Source organism: Mustelus asterias, chromosome 16 (assembly GCF_964213995.1).
Source record: "Mustelus asterias chromosome 16, sMusAst1.hap1.1, whole genome shotgun sequence".
NCBI classification, from domain to species: domain Eukaryota; kingdom Metazoa; phylum Chordata; class Chondrichthyes; order Carcharhiniformes; family Triakidae; genus Mustelus; species Mustelus asterias.
In genome coordinates, this window is record NC_135816.1 from 37,819,953 (window position 1) to 37,836,100 (window position 16,148).

Here is a 16,148-nt window from a genome sequence, read left to right on the forward strand (position 1 = left end):
GAATCGCACATGGTTGAGGGCGCCAAACGTAGCGACTCCTGGTGGTCATCCTCCTCCGACTCCGTCGACCGCAATGGCGTCTTCCTGGACTCACACGTGGACGAACCCCGTGAGTACTTCGACGACGATGGTGATGATCCCCGTTCCGAAGGGTCACAGGCCGCACTGCCGTTCTTGGGCTTCGATCTGCACACCTTCGCATAATGCCCCTTTTTACCGCATGAGTTACAGACTACCGCTTTAGCGGGACACTTTTGTCATGGATGTTTGGCTCCTCCGCAGAAGTAGCACCGCGGGCCGCATGGGGCTGCAGCCGTCGTCTGGTCCACATGGGAGCACGCCATAACACTGCACTTCAAGCCCGTGGGGCGAGGAGGGATTTGCGACTGCTCCTGCCACGTTGTCTCCACGTGGTCCTCCGGATACAGGACCAAGCTCTTCGAAGCCGCCTCAAGCATTTCAGCTAATTCCATAGCTTGGGTCAGGTTGAGATTTCCCTTTTCTAGCAGCTTGAGACAGATGTATGAAGACCCGACCACAAACGCATCTCGGACGAGGTCATACATGTACTGCTCAGCCGACACAGCTTTGCAGTCACAGCCCCTGGCAAGCTGCAAGAGCTCATTGGCATAGTCCTCCATGGTTTCGCCCGACTGCCGACGTCGTGTAGCGAGGAGGTAACGAGCGTGGATCTCGTTAGGAGGTTTCGTATAGCGCTTTTTTAAAAGCTCGAGGGCCCTCGGGTAAGTGGTGGCCGCACGGATCGCGAGGTAGACTGTGTCGCTTACCCTCGCATGGAGGACCCGGAGTCTGTCGTCATCTGTGGTGACCGCTGCGGAGGCTGCTAGGTAATCTTCAAAACACTTCAGCCAGTGGTCGAAGGTGTTAGAAGCGCCCACCGCACGTGGATCTAGCGTCAGATGTTCTGGCTTTAGGATTTGCTCCATACTCTCCTTTCTTTTTTTCTTCCGTCGAGAGTTTATTGTTAGTTAATAAAATTGATGCGCATCAATTGGACACGAGGCACAAAGCTTCGGTAAAAGAAGGCTTTTATTAACTAACAATGGAACTATCAGAACTTTAACACACTATTCCAGACTGAAGAGGTCCCGCCCGAGCAGGGGGTCGTATACCTCTCCCAGGAGGCGGAGCCCGACTGGGATGTGCCACAACAGTTACAACCACAGGTGTATCAATCCCACCCTAGCCCAACAACAACATTAGAACAACCCAACAACAACATTAGAACAATCCCACAGTGGGAACCAACGATGGTTCACCACAGACATTAAAACAGCTTCGCTTAGGTGGACACGATAGGACCCATGACACAGGAGGCCATTACTGAGTTCTGTTATCTACTGAAGCCTGACTTGCAGATGGAGCATCCAGCATAAGGTCATTTAGCCACCACTAGAGACGTTTGTCAAATCAGTTAATCATCTTCAATCCTGAATGTCAAGCGACAGATGTGCAGTGAAAATCCCATTTATATGTTTACAGGATGGATGTCTGTTACATTTTCAGTTAAGTAATGCTGATAAAGGAGGATTAGCTTCAAGGATAATTCCCAGCCTAGAATCTGTCCTTCATACCCAGACCGCACAAAGTCCCCAGGAACATTAGAAACAAAGTATTGTAAATGTTTTCAATTAAAACTAGGCACGAACTAATTCAAATAATCCAACTTCCAACTTCATAGGAATTTATCATTTAAAAAATCCTGTGATTAAAAAAAAACATTTAATGAACAATTTGTTTTGGTTCATTTAACTTGGTTTTATTTCCTTTCCTTCCTTCTTATATCCAAATGGTACTTTATAACATCTCTGCAACAGAATATTTCAGACATCCATCCTGTAAACATATAAATGGGATTTTCACTGCACATCTGTTGCTTGACATTCAGGATTGAAGATGATTAACTGATTTGACAAACATCTCCAGTGGTGGCTAAATGACCTTATGCTGGATGCTCCATCTGCAAGTCAGGCTTCAGTAGATAACAGAACTCAGTAATGGCCTCCTGCGTCATGGGTTCTTTCATGTCCACCTAAGAGAACCTGCTTTAATGTCTCATCCAGAATATGGCGCTTCCGACCATGTGCTGGCACAGTGGTTAGCACTGCTGCCTCACAGCTCCAGGGGCACCGGTTCAATTCCAGCCTTGGGTGACTGTGTGGAGTGATATCTTGCTGCATGATCTAGCTAAACGCTTGCACAACTTCAGATGCCTAAATATGATCAAAAGTCTTTGAAGCACATCAAAAAGATTATGGAGCAGCAAATAGCTTTTCTTCGTTTCCATCTGAAAGAGGCCTTTTATTATAATGAAAGTGTCAGATTTTAAATACTGAGGCATCTAATGACAGCATTCAGAACTTCTAATGCTGGCATTTTAAAAGTCCAGTAACTTCACAGTAGCATTATGCCTGATCCTTCAGTACTTTGGTTCAGACAGAAAACACTTTACTGCTGTGTTAAAATTGATAGAGAAACACACTTTTCATTCAAAGGTTCAAATTGTCCTGACAAAAGGTTATTTGTTTCAATCTCAGTGCTGCACTTAAAAATACTTAATTCAGCTGGTGGAATTTCACCACTTCTTGGCCCAAGATCTGAAATACCTCATCAATACAAAAGCAGTTCTTGTGGAGGCAGCTATCTCAGCCCTTTTTTTGAGGCTGGAAGAAAATTTTAAGGTAATGACTCCTTGTTCAGGAGTCCCCCACCGCCCCCCCCCCACCCCCCATCCCCTCCCCTCCCCGCCGCCCCGCAATAGTGATTTAATTTGATTTATTATTGTTACATGTTTTAGTATACAGTGAAAAGTATTGTTTCTTATGCGCGATACAGACAAAGCATACCGTTCATAATGATCAACAACCCATGGTAGAAAACGGCAGGTTGGTGAAAACTAACTTATGATATGGAGTTGCCGGCGTTGGATTGGGGGTGGGCACAGTAAGAAGTCTTACAACACCAGGTTAAAGTCCAGCAGGTTTATTTGGTATCACGAGCTTTCGGAGCATCGCTCCTTCATCAGGTGAGTGATGAAGGAACTGCGCTCCGAAAGCTCGTGATACCAAATGAACCTGTTGGACTTTAACCTGGTGTAGTGAGACTTCTTACAAAACTAACTTTAAAACATTTACATTTCCCTATTCAAACAAATCTAATCTTTGAAACAGCAATAGAAATACACAATATAACAAATATTCTGGCATTTGTTGGAAATGATGATTGACCTGAAATGTTAACCCTCGTTCTCTCTCCTCTGATGCTGCCTGACCAGGTGAGTATTTCTACCATTCTCTGTTTTGATTTCAGATTTTCAGTATCTGCAGTGTTCTGCATTTATAAGAGTGATGTGGCATTGGGATAAAGTGTGCAAGGGAATACAACACTATAGCAGTTCAAGAAGACAGTTCATCACCATCTTCTCAAGGGCAATTAGGGATGAGCAATAAATGCTGGCCTGGCCAGCGACACCCACATCCCCTGAATGAGTAATGATAAAAAAAAGCATGACCTAATTCAGGTGTTTACGATGATTGGAGGATTTCTTGGAGTAGATATATAGAAAGTATTCTTTCCAGTGGGGGACTCCAGAATAAGGAAACATTTTGGCCGGGATTCTCCCAAAAACATTTTGTGTCGAATTTGCTTAAAAACTGGAGCAACTCACCCTCGTTTTTTTCAGCGGGATTTTCAAAATGAATCTCCCACACTCTGTGCATTGCAGAGTGCACTAGCATGAATCATGATAAAAATCCAGGGGCGGGGCTTATTCCCGCCCGAGAAGCCGGCAGCATAGCGCTGAATGGGCCACTGCGCATGCACCAATCTGTCAGAGTGGAGATCAGCACATGCGCATTGGCCCCCCCCCCACTGTTGGCCTCCTGATTACTGGCTAGCTCGATCACTGGCCAACCCCGTGACACCGCAACACTGCCCCCCCAATCTCCCAACCCCCCGATTGCTGGCCTCCCGGAAATCTCTGGGCCAGCCCCAACCCCCCACCTTGCAGTCCTCATCTCCCAATCCCCGACCTCCCCCATCCCTCAGCCCCGACACGCCGGCAAGTCAACCTCCCCCCACCCCGATAGCGAGTCCCGATTGTTGTCCTTCCTCCCTCTGTCACTGATCCCAAGTACAGAGTGGTAGCAAGACCCCCCCCACCAACAGCCCCGCCCTAATAGGCCCCACCCCCTCTGGCCCCATCCTCTTGGCACTGCCCGATGCCCAGTGGACAGTGCCAAGGTGCCGCTTGGGCATTGCCACTTTGGTCCTTGGGCGGTGCCAGGGGATCAGGCTGGCACTGGCAGGATGGCAATGCCCAGGGGCACCCTCCCCTTATCTCCGACCTCCTGGGGGGCCTCACTTCACTCCAGTGGGGTCAGCTGCCTGTTCTACGTTAGTGGGGAGCTGAGTAAACCCCACTGGACTGAAACACTCCTGGTTGGGGAGAAGCTAGTGGGCCCAGAGACTTCAGTCCCGAGCCCACTAAGGAGATTACAATGAAGATTTAAATATTTAATCAGCTCCGCGCCAATTTCTGGCACGGAGTTGACACCACCAGAAATCCAGGGCCCAGAGACTCACGGAAGCTGTGGCGCCCAGCGGGAAGCCCGTTCAGCAGTCTCCGGTTATGTCTCCCAGCCTGCTGTGCTGCTACATGAACATTAGAACTGGACCCCTTTAGGGATTGTCCTCTGTACAAATAACAGTGGAACTCTGGAACTCTCTCCCCCAATAAGCTATTGAGCAAGGCCAATCAAAAATTTTAAACTGCAATCAATAGATTTTCTTTCGGCAAGGATATTAAGGTTTGTGGGTCCAAGATGGTAGATGGAGTTATGATGTGGGTCAGCCAGACTCAAGGGGATTGAATGGCCTACACCTGATGTTGTGGCTGAGATGTACAATCTTTTTAAAAGACATGTAAAAAAACAATCAACAACAACTTGAAATTCTGTTGTGCCTTTAATGTCAAAAAATGTTCCTAGGTGCTTTACTAAAACTCTGGGTCTGAACTCGTTGGAGATTATAAGGATGAAGGGGGATCTCATTGAAACTTACAGGATACTGCGAGGCTTGGATAGAGTGGACGTGGAGACGATGTTTCCACTCATAGGAAAAACTAGAACCAGAGGGCACAACCTCAGGCTAAAGGGACGATCCTTTAAAACAGAGATGAGGAGGAATTTCTTCAGCCAGAGAGTGGTGAATCTGTGGAACTCTTTGCCGCAGAAAGCTGTGGAGGCCGGGTTATTGAGTGTCTTTAAGACAGAGATAGATAGGTTCTTGATTAATAAGGGGATCAAGGGTTATGGGGAAAAGGAGGAGAATGAGGATGAGAAAAATATCAGCCATGATTGAATGGAGGAGCAGACTCGATGGGCCGAATGGCCTAATTCTGCTCCTATATCTTATGGTCTTAAGGAAAAAAATCAGAAAATAAGTACCTGGAACAGCGAGGAAAGGATTGATTAGAAAGATTTTAAAAGGGGTCTTGAAGATAAAGAGGAAGCTGACAAACAGGAGTTATTTAGTGAGGCAATTTCAGAAGGCGAGGCATTGATGGCGTTAAGGTAACTGCTACTGAAGCTGAATTGGATACACAGTAAGCTGGAGTCAAAGGAAGAGAGAGTTCGCCTGGGGCTCTAGTGTTGGAGGAGGTTACCAAGATTGGGAAATGTGAGGCCATGCAGGAAATTAAACACAATGCGCGGGATTTTGCACATCTCCCCCGACTGGGGTGGGATCTTCCTGTCCTGCTGCTGTCAATGGGTTTTCTCATTGGTCACACCATCCGCCGCCAGGGAACCCATGGCGGTGGGGTGGGGGGTGGGGGCGGGGCAGGGAGTCGGCTGGACCGTTAGATCCAGCTGGTGGGAACGGCCGGAAAATTTCAGCCAATTTTAAAAACTTTGATTCATCAGGGAACTCGGAACCAGTATAAGTCAGCATGGACAATGGTGTGGTCAAAGCGGGATGTGATGTAGGTTATAGAAGAACAGATTTCAATCAATGGGAAGGATGAAAGGTGAAATGTTGCCCGGGACAGCATTACAATATTTGAGCTGACGTTTCAAGTCCAGGTGACCCTTTGTCAAAGCTAAAAGGCATAGAAAGTGGGAGATATTTATACTGCAGGGCAAAGGAATGAAAGATGAGTCATAGCCACAAAAACAAGGGGAAAGGCTGCTAATGGCAGCCCATAGAGAGAATAAAAGGTGTGAATGGTCGAATGGCAGAGGAGCTGAAATCAGAGGGTCAGCTGTGACAGATGAAGATGTGGGGGGAGGGGGGGATGGGTGGGAGAGAGATAAAATGGAGTAAAAGGGGAAGCAAAAGGGGTTTCCCTTGCACCTCTTTCAATTTGGTCTATTGCATTCGCTGCTCCCAATGTGGTTTCCTCGATAATGGAGAGACGAAATGTAGACTGGGTGATCACTTTGCTGAGCACCTTCGGTCTGTGCGCAATCAGGACCCTGACCTTCCTGTTGATTGCCATTTTAACACACGATCCTGCTCCCATGCCCACACGTCTGTCCTTGGCCTGCTGCAATGTTCCAGTGAAGCTCAACGCAAACTGGAGGAACAGCATTTCATCTTCCAGCTGGGCACTTTACAGCCTTCCGGTCTCAACATCGAATTCAACAACTTCAGATGATTTGCTCCACCCCACCTCGACCCCATTTTCATTTCATTTAATTTTTAACTGTTCTTTACCTTTTACTTCTTTATTGTCTTTCTTTTTTGTTCTTTTCCCCTCCATTCTTCCCCCCTATTTTATCCCCCTTTCCCGCCCGAGTTCACCAGGTCTTTGCATGGCCTGTTTCCCGCTCACTATGATTCCTGAGGTGGGTAGGACGGTAACATTCCACTTTTAACCTCCAGAATGGAAAATTCCCCCAGCCAATGAATTTAATATATTATAGATAACTCAAGGGATAATACAAAAATAGGAGAGAGATTAAAACACTTTCTCCGACTGGATTTAAGTAACAGGTTAAATAAGCTGATATTATACTGACAGTTTAGATTACACATTGTATTAACAAGATCCCAATCTATTTTACTAACATATTACTCATTTCATAGAATAGAATCATAGAATCCCTACAGTGCAGAAGCAGGCCATTCGGCCCATCGAGTCTGCACCGACCACAATCCCACCCAGGCCCTATTCCTGTAACCCCACATATTCACTCTGCTAATCCCCCTGACACAAGGTCAAGTTAGCATGGCCAATCAACCTAACCCGCACATCTTTGGACTGTGGAAGGAAACCGGAGCACCCGGAGGAAACCCACGCAGACACGGGGAGATCGTGCAAACTCCCCACAGACAGTGACCCGGAGCTGGGATTGAACCCAGGTCCCTGGCGCTGTGAGGCAGCAGTGCTAACCACTGTGCCACTGTGCTGCCCGAAGAATCCACAACGAGGTTTTAATCATGAGTCATTTCTACATTTTCTTCGCATTATTGAATCTTGACTAAAAGTTCCAAGTTGGCTATTCATCATTTCATATATATTGTGGATTAGGTAAAGGATAACCCAATGTGTCATCGCGCAGGTGGCCTGGAGGCTCAGTTTTAATGCTTCTCTTATTTTTAGTATTTCTTGACTAAGTGAATAAGGAACTGCTGGCCCGCGACCAAGAAACCTGAGATGAGCCTGAGATCACTTCCTAGTTTTATTCTTTAGCAACATACATGACGGGCACCGACTGAAGGATCAATCTGTAGGTTTGTGGAGCTAATGCTATCTGGTGGACTCTAACTTTCTCTCCTTCTGTCAAACTGCTGCTTTGAATTTGGCCAAATATTGAATGTTGGCAATATTGTAGGCATTGTGAAAACAAACTTCCAGAGAACACAACTTGACAACAGTTTCTTCAATACCCTTCTTTACTACTTACTGGTAAGAAAGAATAATATGCGATATTTATTAAAAAGTCAAATTATGTTAGGATATTTATGAATTCTTTAATTTGAGAACTGTTTAATACTTCACTAACTGATTAAACAATACGGTTGTGAATAAAGATTTGTTTGTCGAATGCATCAGTAAAAATTAATTCACATGTGAATTCAAGTTCCTTATTAAATCATGTTATCCAAAGCCTGAAAATGTTAATAGTTAGAGATTCCGAAGTGAAAAGCTGAGTAAAATAAAATATATTCAAAATAAGGCACTCAATTTTCAAAAGTGTAACCGCAGATCTCGAAAATAATATTATATGGAGGTTTCTATTATACTGAACACTGCAGCGACTTCAATTTAAATTTATATTGTATCATTAGCACACTAGAATATTCCAAGGCACTTCACAGGCTTATTATCAGGCGCAATAGGACACAGAATTCACAAAAGAAGATATTAGGGTAAGTGGCCAAAAGATTTGCCAGAGAGGTAGGTCTTAAAGAGCATCTTCGAAAGGGAGATGTTTAAGATGGGAATTCCAGACCTTAGGGTCTAAACTGCTGATGGCAGGGCCACTAACGGTGGGATGAAGAAAATCATGGACGTACAAGTGGGCACAATTGGAGGAATGCGGAGATCCCACTGGGTTGGAGGGGTGGTGGGGGCCTTGATTGACCAAGAGCCAATGTAGGTTGATGGATGAACTAATTGTGATATGCACGAGGGACCTTGAGTTTCCCAAGGGTGGCAAATGAAAGGCTAGTCAGACGAGCATTAGAGCAATCAAATCTGGGGTTAATAAGAACATAGATAAGGTTTTCAGAAGTCGAGATGATGGGATGATTGAAGGTAATACTACGGAGTTGGCAGTCTTGGTGATTGAGAGGATATGGGCCAGAATTAGAGTTCAGGGTCGAATAGTCATGATTGCAAACAAGCTGGCTTATCCCCAGACAGTAATTGCAGGGAGGCGAAGGGAATTGCCAGTTAGGGAATGAAGTTTGTGGTGAGGAATGAAGAGAATGGCTTAGGTCTTTCTAATATTTCAGCACTGGATGTTGGACAAGCCGTGTGACAGTTACAAGGCAGTGTAGGGATCAAGTAGAGTTGGGAAGTGTCAATGTACATGTGGAATCTGACCTAGAATATGGATTCTAAGAAGACTACATCTTTAGTGTAATTAGGATGAGGATTGGCAAACAATTGTTTTCTATATTATTTAACGGCATTATAACCCACCGGCTGACAATTTCTTCATACTACCAATCCAAAAGCAGATTTCGTGTCATTATTAAATTATCAACCATTTTGTTCTATAAATCAGGAGACCTAACTACAGACCATCAGGGAGAACTATGAGATTCTAAGCAAACAGTCAAAGTACAAACAGTAAGGTGGCTGGAATGCGAGTCAGGTTAAAGAGGTGTGAATTGTCTCCAGCCAGTCAAAGTGCAAAGTCAGCTCTGTATTTCTGTTATATAATTCTTCGATGTTTAGATGCCGGTGTTGGACTGGGGTGGGCACAGTAGGAAGTCTCACAACACCAGGTTAAAGTCCAACAGGGTTATTTGGTAGCACAAGCATTTGGAACGCTGCTCCTTCATCAGGTGAGTGGAGAGTTGGGTTCACAAACATGGTGTATATAGACACAGACTCAATTGCAAGATAATGGTTGGAATGTGAGTCTTAACAGGTAATCAAGTCTTTACAGGTACAGACAATGCAAGTGGAGAGAGGGATAATGACAGGTTAAAGAGATGTGAATTCTTCAATAAGCCTGAGTTGCAATATCATGTTGAGATTTGATTCCCACATTGGGTAATGGATATTGAAGTTCAAGAGCTGGTGACAAAAGTGATACCCAAATTCACATAATATATAATAATATCAGAAAGTTCTGGATAAACTCAGCAGGTCTGGCAGCATCTGTGCAGAGACAAACAGAGTTAATGTTTCAAGTCCAATATGACTCTTCGACAGAACAGTTCTGTAGAAGGGTCACAAGGACTTGTTTACAATTCCAGAAGATCATCTTGCAATGATTGCTTGGATCTTGAGTTTTCCCTGATGCCACAAAGTCATCTGCAAATAGTTGCACCCTGTTATTTTAACTTGTTGGAAATGTCGTTGTTATATATCAGGAAAAATATGAACTCTAACATAGTTCCCTGGGGAACTCTGGCAAGGATGATTCCCCATCACACATCACTCTTTCTTCTGTTGGCTCAGAAGTGCTAAATCCATTTCACAATTGCCCCTTAGTTCCGTAGTGGTGACTTTTGAGCAAGAGCATTTCGTGAGGATCTTTGTCAAAGACTTCTGAGAAGTCCAGTATTACCATGTGAGTTGTTTCATCTCTTTCGAGAGTTGAAGTTAGATCATTGACACTCTGTAATTGCTATGTTTCACTCGATCTTTTTGACCGTAAGTTGTTAAGTCCCTGGGACCTGATTGTTGTAAGAAGTCTCACAACACCAGGTTAAAGTCCAACAGGTTTATTTGGTAGCAAAAGCCACTAGCTTTCGGAGCGCTGCCCCTTCGTCAGGTGAATGGGAGTTCTGTTCACAAACACGGCACATAAAGACACAGGGTTGTTTGTGTCTTTATATGCCCTATTTGTGAACAGAACTCCCACTCACCTGACGAAGGGGCAGCGCTCCGAAAGCTAGTGGCTTTTGCTACCAAATAAACCTGTTGGACTTTAACCTGGTGTTGTGAGGCTTCTTACTGTGTTTACCCCAGTCCAACGCCAGCATCTCCACATCATGACCTGATTGTTTCCCAGAGTTTTGAAAGAGGTTATTATAGAGATAGTGGATGTATTGGTGATCAACTTCTAAAATTCTATAGATTCTGAAGTGGTTCCTGAAGATTGGAAGGAGCAAATGTCGCCCCACTATTTAAGAAGGGAGATAGAGAGAAAACAGGGAACTATAGACCTGTTGGCCTTAAGTCAGTGATATGGAAAATGCTGGAATCTATTATAAAGGATGTGATAAATATACACTTGGACAATCATGGTCTGATTGGGCATAGTCAGCATGGATTGACGAATGGGAAATCATGGTTGATGAACTTGTTGGAGTTATTTTGAAGATATTACTAACAAAATTGATAAAAGAGAGCCAATGAATGTAGTATATTTGAACCTTTAGAAGGCTTATGATAAAATCCCCCACAGGAGGTTAATTAGCAAAATAAAAGCACACAGGATAGGAGGCAACATACTCTCATGGATTGAGGATTGGCTAACAGGGAGAAAACAGAGGGTCATACATGGGTCTTTCTCACATTGGCAGGCTGCAACAAGTGGGGTACCACAAGGATCAGTCCTTGGGCCCCACAATATATATCAATGATTTGGATGTGGGGACCAGATGTAATATTTCAAAGTTCGCAGGTGACCCATAATTAGACCTGAATATGTGTTGTGAGGAAGATATAAAGCGGCTACAGGGGGATTTGGACAGACTTAGTGAGTGGGCAAGAACGTGGCAGACAGAACATCAGGCAGAAAAATGTGAGGTAATCCATCTTGGTAGAAGGAATAGGTGTGTAGAGTATTTCCTAAATGGTAAGAAATTGGAAAGTCTAGCTGTACAAAGAAACCTGGGTATCCTTGCCCATACATAATTGAAGACTAGCATGCAGGTGCAGCAAACTATTAGGAAGGCTAATGAAATGTTAGCCTTTATCTCAAAAGGATATGAGTACAGGAGTAATGAGGTATAGCTTCAATTCTATATGAACTTGGTTAGACCGCACCTGGAGTACTGTGTTCAGTTTTGGTTCCCTTACCTCAGAAAGAATGTTATTGCCATAGAGGGAGTGCAACAAAGGTTCATCAGACTTGTTCCAGAGATGGCGTCACTGTATTACGAAGAGAGATTGGGAAAACTGGGCCTATATTCTCTAGAGATTCGAAGAATGAGAGGTGATCTCATTGAAACCTACAAAATACTTAAAGGAGTAGACACGGTAAATGTACGTAAGTTGTTTCCCTTGTTTGGGAGTCTGGAACCAGGGGGCATAATTTCCAAATAAAGGGAATGTCACTTAGGACTCAAATGAAAAGAAATTTCTTTGTACAGAGGGCTGTAAATCTTTGGAATTCTCTACCCCAACAGGCTGTGGAAACTCAATCATTGAATATGTTTATAAAAAGGAGAAGAGTAGCTAAAGTGAACATTGGTACCTTAGGGTTGAGGCTGGGGAATTAATAATGGGAAACGGGAAAATAGCAGAAACTTTGAAGTAATTTGCATCTGTCATCCTGATTGAAGACACAAAAAGTATTGCAAGAATGGTAGAAAATCAAGGGCTTTAAAAAATAAACTAATATGAGAGAAAAAGTACTGGGAAAACTAATGGGGCTAAAGGCTGACAAGTCCCCTGGACTTGATGGTTTACATCCTAGTATCTTAAAAGAAGTGGCTGTATGGGTTTCGGGTGCTCCAGTTTCCTCCCACAGTCTGGTTAGGTGCATTGGCCGTGCTAAATTCTCCCTCAGTGTACCTGAACAGGCGCCCGGGTGTGGTGACTAGGGGATTTTCACAGTAACTTCATTGCAGTATTAATGTAAGCCTTTTGTGACACCAGTAAATAAACTTAAAAGTTAAAAAGAGATCATGGTGATGGGGGTAATATGGATAGAAGATTGGTGATTAACTAACAGGAAACAAAGGGTTGGGAAAAATAGGTCATTTTCAGGTTGGCAAATTGTAACTGATGGAGTACCACAGGGATCAGCGCTGGGGCACATTTATACAATCTGTAAAAATACCTTGACAGTGGCTAGCAATCCAGAGATCCAGGTTAATGCTCTGAAGACATGGGTTCAAATCCCACCATAACAGCTGGTGGAATTTAAAATTAACTTCATAAAATCTGGGACTGAATGCCAGCCTCAGAGGTGATGGCCATGTACCATCATTTTATTGCAGCACAGTGGTTAGCACTGCTGCCTCACAGCTCCAGGGACCCGGGCTCAATTCCAGCCTTGAGCGACTACCTGTGTGGGGTTTTCCCTTTCTCCCCGTGCCTACCAGGGTTTCCTCCAGGTGCTCCGGTTTCCTCCTACAGTCCAAAGATGTGCAGGTTTGGTGGATTGGCCATGGTAAATTGCCCCTTAGTGTCCCAAGATGTGTAGGTTAGATGGATTAGGGGGATGGGCTGGTGGAGGGGGCCTGGGAGATATGATGAGTATCTGCAGACTCGATGGGCTGAATGGCCTCTTCTGCACTATAGGGATTCTATGATTCAATGAATCCATGAGAGAGCAGTGGGCCATTTAATATTTTGAAGGCTGAGTTAGACAGATTTTTTGATCTCCTGGGGAATTGAGTTTGGCCATAATCAGATCAGCCGTGATTTTACTGAATGGTGGTGCAGACTCAAGGGGCCAAATGGCCTACTCCTGTTCCTATTTTTTATGTTCTTATGTTACATCTTGCAACAAGCTCTGCACTATTCCACCAGGACAGGCAGATCCTCAACATAGCTCGCAGGACTGACATAAACTTCTGAACCTATGCGCAACTTCACAAATCTGGATATTTAGAAATGGAAAAAAGGACACGGAATTAGAAATGTCATTGTGCCAGTGGTTTGCTGTTCCTGAGCCAAGTTAGTTGTACAGTTGCAGGTGAATTTTTTCCTGCTGTGGCCTCAACTTGCTGATTGTGCATTACTGCAGCAATTTCCTCTAGAGAGTGTGTAAAAGCAAGAATGTACTCAGGAAGAAACATGAGCTGGGCATTTCCGCATTTCTGGGCACTTATGCGGAGATAGCACTATGCATCACAGATGGCAGTGAACAATATCCAGTTAGACACACTTAATGGTAACTACAGAAGATTCATCGACTCCATGATGACCGTATGAGATAGCATTCAACATCTACAAAATCTTCATCATGTGCATCACAGAAAGGATCCACCAACAGAATAACTTTAAATTCTATCATCAAATTCTCCAATAACAATACATGGGGGTTCCGCTTAAAAATAATCTTCAAGGCAAATTCCACATTCAGCAGATATCATCCAAAGCAAACTGGGTTCTTGGATTTCTGAGGAGGAGTCCTTGGTGCTGCAGGAAAAATATCAGAGTTATAGCCTTTCAAACACTTTCTCACCAATCCTGGAGCATGAAAGGTGTTTATGGGATATTTATATGGCTAGAGACTTATAAACAAGAATAAAGCGATCTAAAGATGGGAAATAAACAGTGTCACTTATTTGATCAGAGCTGTGGGCCAGAATTCTCTGGCCATTCATGCCAGTGGGATTCTCTGGTCCCACCAGCAGTGCACCTCCGCCCGTGGGTCTTCCGGGGGCGCAGGGTGGCTTCATTGGGAAATCCCATTGACAGCAGTGGCACCAGAGAATCCCGCCACCATTGAACAGTGTGCCACCTCCACCACCAAGAAACAGATGGCTGGGAGGCCGGAGAATCCCGTCTGTGGAATTGGATTCACTACAGTCAAGGAGGAAGAAAAGTAGACTGGGTCATGTTCGGTAAAATCTGGAATGAACGGGTGGGAATTGCTGAAACAAGTACCTGGTGCCCTCTGGCAATGACAAAACATGAGGTAGCCATCTACACAAATTACAAAGACCATCTGATTCCAAGACAGTGTATCAACAATCTTTCTTTTTCATATCAAATGCACAGTGGAACAAGCTGCCAAAGAAAATACTCACAGATCCATCATTGAAATCCTCCACATTCATCTTTAGATCATCTTCATTTAGAAATGTTTCACTATCATAACTACCATATCAGCAGGTCATGTCTCAATCAGCTAGCGCTCACCACATTTGTAAATGTTGGTGGAATTGTTACTCTGTGATACCAACACAACCAAAACGGAAGAAGAATCTGCTTTGATATTCCTAGCTAGTTTACCTCACATTTTACTTTTTTCTCCTTTAAATCAACTTTTTGGTGTCTCTTTGTTGGTTTTTAGAACACTCCCCTCCTCAGACTTACTACTTTTCTTTATGACATTATAAGCCTCATCTTTTAATCTCAAAGTATCTTAACTTCCTTAGTAAGCCACAGGTGGATCTTTCTCACCAAGTTTTTGGTTTCCAATGTAATTTTGTTGAACACTTTGAATTATTTCTTTAAACGTTTCCCACTGTTTATTTACCACCATACATTTCGGTCTATTTACACAATCAACTCTCCCCTCATACCAAATAATTAGCTTTATTTAAGTTTAAGATTCTTGTCTGTGATTGGAGTACATCACTTTCAAACATAATGTAGAATTCAATTGTATTATGATCACTATTTCCCAATGGATCATTTACCATGACATTATTAATTAACCCTGCATAATACTATATCTAAAATGGCTTTATCCCTAGTTGGTTCCACAACATATTTCTTGGGAAACTATGATTAAAGTACTCTACAAACTTGTCTTTCAGACCATCTTTGACAATTTGATTGGCTCAGTCTTTATGAAGATTAAAGTTCTCCACAACCTTTATCTCTTATACAAGCTCCAATAATTCTTGCTTAATACTATATTTTGTTGAGAGTCAGCTTTGGCCAATGTTATTTGCTTATTTGACTTGTAAAACATCATATTTTAATTTCTAGCTGAAGAGGAGAGTGAAGCAGTAACACAAAGCTAAAACAATAGGTAAGAAAGTGAGCATATTCTTCAATTAGAATCCTACAATGCAGAAGGAGGCCATTCGGCCCATCGAATCTGCACTGACCACAATCCCACCCAGGCCCTATCCTCATTACCCCATGCATTTACCCAGCTAGTCCCCCTGAAACTAAGGGGCAACTTAGCATGGCCAATCCACCTAACCCACATATTTTTGTGGGCTCTGATCACCACAGGAGATCAGCATATAGCTGCTCAACATGCCTTTCTCATACTTCAGGCATTATAGTCCGAAGTATTATAAGTAGAAAACGGAGGAGCAAGCAGTTTGGGATTACCTTCTGAAGTGGAAGTTTAAAAACATGACAACAGACAAATTCCCCTCACCGATAATTAATCGGAAATGGACTGAGGGATATTGACAATAGGATTTTCTGACCTCACGGGGGCAGAGAAATAGTTGCACCTTAGCAACAGAATGTTGCCTTGTACAGTCACCTAACATCTCTGTTGCTATAGCGCCCAACACCATTTGACTTACCAAGAGCAATCCCACAGGCGACATTTGATAATTATAGCTGT

At 43.7% G+C, this 16,148-nt stretch overlaps 1 protein-coding gene across 7 annotated transcripts in view; it reads left to right on the top strand.

The window, feature by feature from the left end:
- Positions 1–7,734: 7,734 nt before the first annotated feature.
- LOC144505107 (myotilin-like) overlaps positions 7,735–16,148 on the top strand; it is a 117,035-nt gene continuing 108,621 nt past the window's right edge. The window contains exons 1-2 of one of the 7 annotated variants that reach the window (XM_078230938.1): positions 7,750–7,933; positions 15,551–15,593. The gene's annotated coding sequence lies outside the window, so the exon portion shown is untranslated. Of the gene's footprint in view, positions 7,934–9,433; positions 9,544–15,550; positions 15,594–16,148 lie in introns of those variants that run through there. The other 6 variants (XM_078230944.1, XM_078230947.1, XM_078230936.1 and 3 more) reach the window with 6 other exon arrangements.